The 10,855-nt window shown below is 25.4% G+C and overlaps 1 non-coding gene across 1 annotated transcript; it reads right to left on the bottom strand.

Moving 5' to 3' along the window:
- Positions 1–261: 261 nt before the first annotated feature.
- On the bottom strand, positions 262–334 carry TRNAE-CUC (transfer RNA glutamic acid (anticodon CUC)). Its single transcript has one exon. It is a non-coding gene; the product is annotated as a tRNA-Glu (tRNA).
- Positions 335–10,855: the final 10,521 nt, after the last annotated feature.

The following is a 10,855-nucleotide window of genomic DNA, read 5'->3' as shown; positions in this document are numbered from 1 at the left end:
GAGGAAATATATTTGAATATTGATGGTTTCTCCGACGTTTTGTTTATTCTCAAAAGGAAAACAACACTAGTTCTTTTTTATACCAGAAAAGAGGTTAAATAGTGTGTGCATATTTTACTCTCCAGAAATTCATTTGCAGAATTATATTAAAATTGTTATTATTATTATTATTATATTTTCAAAAATAAAAAATAGGAAGAAAGATATTTGAATATTGATGGTTTCTTAGATGTTTTGTTTATTCTCAAAAGAAAAACAATATTCCGTTGCCGGAACTTGAACCCGGGTCTCTCAAGTGAGAGCCGAGTATCCTAACCAACTAGACTACAACGGATTATGAGAAAAATGTTACTTTTCCCCGTAAATAAAGTATATATTTTATCCTACAATATATATATATAAAGGAGGAACATAAGCCCGCTGATGTGGTATGCCTCATTGATCAGGAAATGAATTTATATATTTTATCAGATTTTGTTGATTTTCTTAGCATTTTTTCTTCATTTTTATTACAATGAATTCAAAAAAAAAATAAAAATTAAATGCACAAGATAAATGATACTGCCGTCTTAAAATGTCTATAAACGTGGCCATATTAAAAGTCAATTTCTAATTAATTTTTTACCTTTTAATTATACTTTAATGCTATTTCAAGTTCATAAAAACTATCACTGAAAGCTTCATTTTACTTTATTTTTGTTTTACTTTCCTCCTCTCTATTCTTTTAGTCATTTTCCTTACTCATTTAAATATTATTTTTTCTTCTGTAACTCCTTTAACATAGCTTTTCAAATAATTATTCTTCATCCTTCATTTGTTTATATTTTATTTTATAAAAATATGCTAACTTATTTTTTATTTTTTTCAGGTTCTATAAGTCGAGATTTACGATTTTGAATTTGAACAACCTTTCAAAAAACAAAAAAAGCAGATGATACTATAGAAAAAGGTACGATGGAGATGTTCCATATTTAAATTGCATAAATATGTGTATTTAATTACATAAAAAATATATTTTCTAAATATGTATCCAGAATATTTTTTATGATATGTATCCAGAATTAAAAGGTATGATTTTTTATCTTTTCTTGTATAATATGTGACATTTCTCTATGATCTTTATTTGTATTTATCTTTCTTCTTTTATTTAAACTAATTATTTTACTGAGTGAAATATTTAATTTATTACATATCTATATATAATAATAAAGTTGAATATAAAAACGGTGACGTAAAAAAATAGATGATACTATAGAAAAAGGTAATGTTACATATTTAAATTGCATAAATATGTGTATTTAATTACATGAAAAATACATTTTCTAAATATGTATCCTGGATATTTTTCATGATATGTATCGAGAATTAATTGTCAAAGGTATGATTTCTTTGTATTTTTTTGTATATATGTGACATTGTTCTACGACCTTTATTTGTATTTATATTTATATTTTTTTCCTTTCATTTAAACTAATTATTTTACTATAAAAGTGAAATTTATTAAAAATCTATATATAATAATAATAAAGTTGAATATAAAAACGGCGACGTGACCCTCTCTAAGAGTTTCAATCCAATTTATTTTTTCTTGGCCTTTTTTCTAATTTTAAAATACCAAAAAATTCACCTAAAAATAAAAGATCATTAAAAATAATCATATTTATTTATATTTTCATCAATAGATGTATCCTGGATATTTTTCATGATATGTATCGAGAATTAATTGTCAAAGGTATGATTTCTTTGTATTTTCTTGTATAATATGTGACATTTTTCTATGACCTTTATTTGTATTTATATTTATATTTTTTTCCTTTTATTTAAACTAATTATTTTACTGTAAAAGTGAAATTTATTAAAAATCTATATATAATAATAATAAAGTTGAATATAAAAACGGCGACGTGACCCTCTCTAAGAATTTCAATCCAATTTATCTTTTCTTGGCCTTTTTTCTAATTTTAAAATACCAAAAAATTCACCTAAAAATAAAAGATCATTAAAATAATTATATTTATTTATATTTTCATCAATAGTCATATTTAATATATTTTATCATTAAAGCTATTATTCTCTTTTCCTATAATACTTCTCAAATTCTCATTAATTATTAAAAAATTTTCCATTTGATCTAAAAAGAATTCCAACAAACTATTCACGATAGTTAAATTTTATGATTTTTATTATTTATTTTATAATTTTTTCCTTTCTTTGCTCTTTTTTTACTTTTCTTTTTATTTATTCCATTCAAAAAAATTATATCATTGTGTAATATAAATGCATTTCTTTTATCTACTTTATTTGTGTTTTTTCATTTTTTTTTTAATTTTTAATTTTAACCTCCATAATGTAAATCTACTAACTTCATTTTTTTTATAATATCATTAATTCTATGACTTTTAAGTTTTCATATTCATAGCCTTCAACTATTAAATTATAAAATTTAAAATATTTTATCTCTCTATTTTTAATGACAAAATAAATTCACAAGTTTTTTGTTTCATGAAATTTCAACTCAAGATTATCCTTTATATTTCATTGTTCTTTGTAGTATTATTATATTATCAAATTCGTGTTTTAACTTAACACGATGAAAAAGACTCTTGAATGTTAATTAGTTTGTCAAAGAGGTGTCAGACAAGAGATCAAAAAAAGTGGGCATTGATTTTGTATTCTAATTTTTATCTATTGTTTTATGATAAGGTCCAAGGAAGATGTGTGTGTCTTTATTCTCCATGTAACTTCTTTAGTTTGAATTCTTATAACTTGTTATTATTGCAAGTATGTATTTTTGCTCAGATGCAAATTAGTTATTGTAACTTTGTGTGTAATAATACTAACTACTAACAAAGGTTAAAAGAAACTATTGCACAGAGAACTATTTATATTTTTTCTTTAAAGATTCCTCAATTTTGTTTATATAAGCTCATTATTTTTTATTTCATGAAACCCCTACTTGAGATTATCTTTTTTATTTCATATTTGAAATAGTGTTTCCTTAATTTTTCTTAAAGTTTTTCTCACATAACTACTACAACATAAGTTAAAGAGCAAAAGAGGCACCTATACATTTCTTATTTCAAGTTAAATAACAAACATTAAAGAATAGTATTAACTACTACAAAAACTACACTACACCATATTTTTACTTCAATTTGTTGGATTTTCATTTCATGAAAAGTTTTATTTTTAAAACATAGAAAGTGTAATTCAATTTTATTTTGTTATGTACTCTTCGGTTCCATGATATTCACCTTCTTGTAGTATGTCAATTTCTTTTTTAATTTGGGGCGGGGCTATAAAGTAAGATACTTCTACTTAATTAATTTTAATATATATCTTGAAAAAAATATACTCTAGTTCTTTGACCCAGTTTTTTAAATTATATAAATTTCTTTTGATTGAATAAGGGTAAGATTGAAAAAAAAATCATTGAAGTCTTCATAATTATGTAAAACACGATTGGAAACAAAATAAAAAAATAAAAACAAAACTTTATTTCGAAATAAAGGGAGTATGTAATGTAAGAAAGTTAAAAAAAATCTTAAAAAAGTTAAAATAAGTTCTTTATTATTTGTGAAGTGATCAAAATTATCATAACATATTGATTATCCAAATATCACCTTCATGTCTATAATATAGTTAGCTAGACAATCCAACTATACTTAGCAATTTAAATTAAATATAATTTAGGAATGCTCATTTTTATGTTTTAACATTACATTTTCTATATTTTATCAAATTATTTTCATACATCTTATACAATCTATTTCAATTATCATATAATTACCGGTTGATTTAGTCTTTCTTTAAAATTACACAAAATGATTGGTTTTGTTTTTTATTTTATGTTCTAAACTCTACTTTTTAAATCTGTATACGTCATAATTTCTGACATATAAATACAGTTATTTTCACTTTGTTATGGATGGAGTGAATGAACCATGTTCTTCTTTTTTTCTCATATACTTTTTTTTAATGAGCTTTGTTTATCTTCAAGCTGGTTATATGACATTAATCAATTTATGTTTAACGAAAACTAAAAAAGTACTTTTTCTTCCTTTACGTAATAGTATATTTTATTTGTTAGAAATTAGTTCAATGTGAATAATAAAATGAATTCACATTTAAATTTTTATCTATTTAATTGAATTTGAACTAAAAACTCTTTTATATTCAAATAATATGAAAAGATTAATTTATATTTTTGATATAATATTTTATGACCGCGTGTAGCGCGGCTGAGTTACCTAGTCTATATATATATATAATAAAGGAGAAACATAGACAAATGTGGCACTTCTTTATGATCTTCATTTGCATTTATTTTATTTTTTCTCTTTTTTGACATTATTTTTTATTTAAATTAATTATTGTATTACAAAAGTAAATTATTTAATATTGTTACAAATAAATATTTTATTAATGGAGGAACATTTACAACAAAAACTCTTCATATTCCTAATATCCATGACTTAGACCTTTTTCATTTTGACTTTTAATAATATTCATGACTCATAATTTTCATGTTCATAACCTCCAAATTTTAATTTGTAAGTTTATGATGTTTTATGGTATTCCTCTATTTTGCCTATATAAATTCATATATTGTTTCATGAAGATTCACATTCTAGATTATCTTTTCTCTTATTTGTCATATTGATTTGTAGCAAAAAAGAAGTAAATGAAGGTAAAAATATTTATTCTCAAAGTCTTTCTTTTCATTTCCTCTATTTTGCATATATAAAATTTATATTTAATTTTATGAAGAGTCATATTCAAGAATACATTTTCTCTTCTTCATCATATAGTTTGTGAATTAACTAACATGTAAGAAAAAAGAAGTACATGAAGGTAAGAAGTATTTTATTTCATAATTATGTTTATTCAATTGGTTAGCATATGATAAAGAGTTTGATATATGGAGCAGAATTATGATAGCGAATCTACTTGCAAATGAAGATGGTAGAAGAATTTTAAAAAAAGCATAATAAGAGATTAATTTTTTGGTTTGAGTTGTATTAGTAGCTTAGCTATTTTGGTTAGAATTTTTTAAAACTTTAATTTTATCAATAATATAGCTACATGTATTGACAATTCTGCTCATTTAGTTCTTTACTATTTTACTATTTTTTTGTTATGAAGCATGGTTAATATAATTATCTCAATGCAACAAAAAGAAATTATGATGATTGCCACTATTTTTTTTTTGAAATATGTTTACAATTTTTATGTAGTCATCAATTATTTTATTTTTTAGTTCATTTTTGTATTTTCACTCTTGATTTTCACATTTATTTATTTATTTATTTTTACAAATAAAATCAATGCATAATTATTAGTACATTTAGTGTCTAACAAAATTCATAACTCATGTCTTTTCATTTTACTTGTAATTTCTACTCTTAAATACTATTCATAATTTTTGTATGTTTCATTTTTATAATAATTAAACTATTTAATTATGTTTTAAAAAATTATAATAGAAAAATGTAATAATAAAGACACAATAAAGCACTTCAATTTTTTTTACGAAATCAGAATTTGTTTAGAGAATCAGTACTTCTATAAAAGATAGAGGAAATGAAAACATAAAAAATATTTTCAACGTAATAAAATAAATATGATCTTTTGTTCAATTTACTTCGCCACAGTAAATATTTAATTCTACTATATACTTATGAATAGTTTGCACTTTAAAATTGCATTTAAAAAATATATATATTTTACTATATGTTTATAAAAAGATGAGAAAATCTATCATATCGCAAATGAAGAGAAATATCAACATTGTCTATATATCTAATACTAACCTGAATATAAATATTATATATTATTGTCTTGTAAATATTTTTTATAGCCACACGAAAACGCGGACAATTTCACTAGTTATTAATAATTGTTAACATTAAACCCTATAATATAATTAATCACATTTAAATCTTCAGTTAACTGAATTGTGCACTTTTTGTCTATTAGTTTATAAATATGCACAAATTTATTATAATGAGTATTACTTATTCCACAACTAAATTATTCATGTGTTATATTAATATTGTATTGTTACACCATTTTGAGGGTAATACAGTTTTTAAAATAGTCAAATAAAACATATTAAAAGATTGAATCACATATTTTTATTTGAAGATTAAATATATTAAATTATATCATAAGGATTAAAAGAAGATTTCATCATTAAGGGACCTAAAGTGCTAATCCGATGCAATAAAGTGATGATTAATTGAAAAAAATAAAATAATCAAGAGCTCGTTGTTCAGCCGTATAATGACAATAGTTTTAAGATTTTTTACATTAATATTAAATTATAGATATTTAACTTTGCATAACTTTTATGGAATTTATATGTTTCTATATTACGAGATGTAATGTGAAACGATAAAACATGTATGTATCAAGTATCAACAGTGCTCTATATTTTTCTAATTTCACATCATAACTTGTAGCCATCTACGTTTTTTTTCTTTAAAAAAAAAGAAGACAAAGAAACAAACATCTAAAGCAAACAGGCATTTGAGATTATAATTAAATTAATAGTATTTGAAACTAAACATTTCTATAACAAGAAGTAGGATGTACCGATGTAGTAAGTAATAGAGTTTTAAAGTTGTTAATTGGACTTTAATGGGTCCTACAATTATCCATAAGATCGAAAGGAAGATCTTTGGAGACACTAATCTCCAAATAGATAAAGTGCAACGCTGACTAATTTATTGTTAATAAAAGCAAGTTGTTTAATTAAAGCTTAATTATTGGTTGTTTTTGTCGAAACTAACTAATTATCTAGTGGTACTTTTTGCTACTTCGCATCACTAATTAGTTTTCATGATGATGGCTTCAAATGCTGTGTCACTTTTCAAAAGAGCGAATGAACGGTAAACTCTTTCGTAGATCTACTGATCTTTCAGAAAATAACTATTAAATGATGTGGTGTAGTGGATGAGATTATTTGTCTTGAGTTCGAAATTTGGATATGAAAAAATTATTGACAGGGTGTGCTTTCCCCCTTTTCCCTACGAATGAAATCTACATGGCGCAAATTTAAAATAATCAAATTCTAATGCGGATATCAAACTTCGGATGAAAACCAATTTTTTTTTTTTTGGAGCAAATGACTTTCAATTTTCCCCCATATATAATTAGAAAAGAAAAATATATGTTCATTTTTACATTGAGAAAATAAAGCAAAAAAAATAGATATAGTATTTTGCGCATTATCCTATTATGCATGTGACAAAATCTTCATTAATAGTAACAAACAAATCAATAAAGATTATATTGCACAATTAATAATTATTTAAATTACTATAAAAATAAAATAAATAAAAGAAGAAAAACATTTTCCGGTAATTATGGAATATTTGTGAGTTCTGACGAGGGCTTGTCTAAAAAAGCAAAACATATGGGTTGGAACGCTACAGTATTAGGCTATTAGCCCTCCATGAAAGATGATCTTTAACGATAATAATTTAATTGTCACTAAAAATGTATTTTTAACGGCATTTAACACTTTTTGTAAATGTCTCTAAAGCCTATAGTGACACTGGATCCATTGACAATTAACTAATGCCGGTAAAAACTTTATCACTCTTTGTTAATGTATATATTTATTGCCACTAAAGATTGTTTTTGTTATAGTGTAGAATTAAATTAACTAATTTTCCGTGTAAAGTCAAGTATAATTTTTTTTTCTAAAAATAAAATTTATATTTTTTAAAACTATATAAAAAGCGTTATAGCTAGCTCATAAAAAAAAATATTTAAAATTAATATAATCAAAAAAATATATTACTCTTAAATTAAGAACTAGGACAATATAGTGAAACCAATAGAGTGTATACAATACCATTACACAATAGAAAGCCTTTTGTTTTGCTGAAGATAGTATGCCTTCCCAAGAACAAAGGGGAAGTTAGAATTAATAGAAGGAAAAATTACTTAAATATATCTTATATTTCCCTTATTTTCAATATTTTCTTTTATTTCTAAAAACCTCTAAAATCCCTTATTTCTTTAATATATCTGTGCCAGTAGTTAAAGTATCCGAGCTAGTTTTTAATGTATCCGAGCTACATATTATCTATCCAGGTTATGTTATAATGTATCTGAGCTACATATTATATATTCGGTTTGTATTACCTTTTAAGGAATTAATGTAATTACAAACTAATAAGGGATAAATTGTAATTTCATATTAAAACTATAAGATTTATGTAAGTTATACATAATAAAATCCACTGGTATGGTCAATACCTATATTAATGGAGCCTTATGATATCAATTATTATTAAAACCCTAAAATATATATATTTAGATAATAGAAATGATTGTGGAAGAAAAAATAAGAGAGAAAGGTCAAAAATACCCCTCAACTTTGTTTTATTGGTTGATTATGCCCTTATTGTTAAAGTGAAGTTATTTTTACCCTTGCCGTTACTAATTTCACCATATATACCCCTCATTTGATGGAAAGTCCCAAATCAACTTAAATTAACCTAAATCTTAAAAAAAGGACACATTACCCATTTTTAACCCATGCCCTACCCTCTAACACTTAACCCAAGAGATGAGCAAAGGGAAAATAAGGGAGGAAGAAGCAATAACTTCAGTCTTTGTTTTCCCATTTTTCCGACCAGCCTCTCCTCTCTACGCTGCTATCCAGCCACCAAACAACCACCCCTAAACGATCCTATTTTTTCCATTTTCACAGCCACCATCACCCACTTTTCTGTCGACGATCAAACCCACCTGAAACCAGCCCACTCCGACGGAAAACAATCTGTAAACCACCTCATAACCTGACGGCAACTCCGACGAACCAGACCATTTTTTACTACCTCTTTTCTCAGCCAAAATGTCACCAAAAAACACCCAAATCGACCCCACTGGTCGATTTCCCTCAACCCATCTTCCTTCTCCAACCAGAAGCTCCGGTGAACCACATCGGAAACACCTCCAAACAATCACCACTCACCTCCAAATCGCTAGAAATCACCACCCCAAAACAACCTATTCCGCCACCGCATCATCGACACGGAAAAACCACCGTGAACATCCTCAACTCCATGAGCTCGTGAAACCCAACAACAACAAACAACCACCATCATTGCTGTTTCTCTTCCCCTTTTGTTTCACGATTTTGTTTGTTTTGCTGATTGCATAACTGCATTTTCAGCAAATCAGAACTCATTAGCCCTCCAGCTTAGACAACAATAATCAACTCCGTCAAAAAATACTTTCTTTTATTGTTTTGCTCTTTTTGTTGTTATATTTTACTGCATTTCAGGTGAATTATTTGACTCTCATTTCAAACTCCGACCATCTTATTGTTTTTTAATGATTTTTAGTTATTAATTTTTGGGTGAACATTATTCTTTCTTTCAATTTGTGTTATTCCAAATGTGACAGTATTAAGCACTTTATATGGTGATGCTTTGTTTTATTAATTTCCATGTTAAAAATGAAATGATGAAATTGTTCCAAAAAAAAAAATGAGCAAAGTACCTTGGAAGGAGATGAAGAAGATTAAACAAATGGGTTTTGGGGTTTTAATTGAGTATGAATTAATTTGGTTTAGTGGGTCGGGTTTGGATTAAAAGAGAAACGGGTCATTTTAATTGAAATTGGATAATTTTCGTTGATTTGGGGCTTTCCGTCAAATGAGAGATATATATGGTGAAATTAGTAACGATAGGGGTGAAAATAACGTCACTTTAACGATAAAGAAATAGTCAACCAATAAAATAAAGATGAGAGGTATTTTTGATCCTTTTCCCAAAAAATAAATTAGAAATGATCGAAAAAGGAAAGAACAAGGGGAGCACATCAACTGTACCACATGCTTAATGATGCAATATTGTTGACCTTAAAAATATTAAAACTCTATATAATATACTAATATTTTTGCGCAAAACCTTTAGAACTATAAAACAGTGAAAATAATTAAATGAAAATAAGGAGCATCTCAAAGTGATAATATTATTAAATACTCCGAATATGATATGTTTTTATTCAAGATACACAGAACATAGACGACACAATGCACCACTTTCTCACCTTATCTAACTACTACTATGATTTATAATAAATCGACTAAAAATATAAATAAACTATATAATTTTTATTTTTTTTGACAACCAAATAAACTATATAATATGTATGTAAATTAAATGGGAAGCCAATAAATGCGTACGAAGAAAATCTCAGTTTCAACTATATATGCACATTCAATTTCAGGTAAACCTACGATCCATGCTTAGGGTACGGTTTTCAATTGCAGTTTGATGTTAGCTAGCTAACTGCTAATTTGGGTTCTGGTGGAATGGTGAGATTCCTCTATTTAATAAGAGGTTTTGAGTTAGAGCCTCTGGGGATGGAAAAGATCTCGTTGGAAATATTGTCTCTAAAACTGGGCTCTACAATAGACGAATTTAAATTTAATTAAGTTTTAATACAAATAGTTGAACAATAGATGAAAAATAAAAAATAGAAGTATAACCTTTTGTTATTTTTTTTTCTCTAATAGGATTCCATCTCTTCCCACTCTCTCTAATAATGAGAAGGAGAAAAAAAAATAAAAGACAATAAAGCGAAAATGATTAATTGGTACTTACAAGTATAGTAAGAAAGGAAACATCTAAAATAATTTTTTTTAAAAAAACCATGTTAAGAATCTCAAAATAGGGGCAACAGAATGAGTTTTTTAAATTTAGTAAAAACAAAAACATGTGTGTGTTTTTATTTATCTATTGATTTTTTGTTAGTATAGTTATTCAATAAATATTTTGATTGAAGGTACATGCATGATTAATATATTTTTTAATATATTTATTCTTTC

This window comes from Solanum stenotomum, chromosome 1 (assembly GCF_019186545.1).
Source record: "Solanum stenotomum isolate F172 chromosome 1, ASM1918654v1, whole genome shotgun sequence".
In the NCBI taxonomy this organism is placed as follows: Eukaryota; Viridiplantae; Streptophyta; class Magnoliopsida; order Solanales; family Solanaceae; genus Solanum; species Solanum stenotomum.
The sequence above is the reverse complement of the archived record's forward strand: the minus strand, read 5'-3'. Positions and strand labels throughout refer to the sequence as shown.